At 40.4% G+C, this 840-nt stretch overlaps 1 protein-coding gene across 2 annotated transcripts in view; it reads right to left on the bottom strand.

Annotated features, from left to right (window-relative positions):
* The window catches only part of LOC106881960 (uncharacterized), a 21,090-nt gene that overhangs the window by 12,540 nt on the left and 7,710 nt on the right, over window positions 1–840 (bottom strand). The window lies entirely within an intron of this gene.

The following is an 840-nucleotide window of genomic DNA, read 5'->3' as shown; positions in this document are numbered from 1 at the left end:
ATATATATATATATATATATATATATACACGAGTAAAATAAATACAAAAAAAGGGTTTTACACACACACATACACTATAGAGAGAGGATGGAATTAAACCTATGAATACAGTCTTAGCTAACTATAGACGTATGGTAAATAAATATGTCCAGGTGAAAATATGATACACGCACCAAGTGCTCATTCAAGAGAATCTTAAAATATTGTTTTCTACACATTTCAGTAAGGAATAAATCAAATTGTAGATTTGCAGATATCTATAAACACTCATTCCTCGCTTGTGTCTCACCTCAAAAGATCGCAACGGTAATTGGCGAAAGTAAAGAATACATACATCCAGTGGTTAGGGGTTTTGTTACGCCGAAAAACCGGTAGTGTGTACGTATTCTTTACCTCCGCCTCAGAGATGACCCACTACACAGACGGACTCGACATTTAAACACCGAAAAACTCCTTAAATATCTGAACTACACAACATGTATAATTTTGGTCGAGTCCGTCACCTATCCAGTTTCATGTGTAGGTGCAGAGGATCTTCAGGCAATCCACAGGCGAAATTGACTCGACCAAAATAAAACATCTCAACTATAGCATCGTGTTCATACATATACAGACACACGCGAAGGCCACCCAGGCATTTAATGACCACAATCTAATCGAGAGCATTCAACGTGTCTGGGGAAAGGAGCCGTTTACGCGGGATTTCGACGTCAGTCATTGAAAGTATGCGAAATAACTTGGACAACCGATGGTGGGAAACCACCGAGGTCTCCGCCACCCACCCCTCCTCCCTTGAAAAAAAAAGTGTCTTGCGGCGGGTTTGGGGGTCAGATACGTTGA

Source organism: Octopus bimaculoides, unplaced genomic scaffold (genome assembly GCF_001194135.2).
Source record: "Octopus bimaculoides isolate UCB-OBI-ISO-001 unplaced genomic scaffold, ASM119413v2 Scaffold_181030, whole genome shotgun sequence".
NCBI classification, from domain to species: Eukaryota; Metazoa; Mollusca; class Cephalopoda; order Octopoda; family Octopodidae; genus Octopus; species Octopus bimaculoides.
This window is presented reverse-complemented; position numbering and strand designations above follow the sequence as displayed.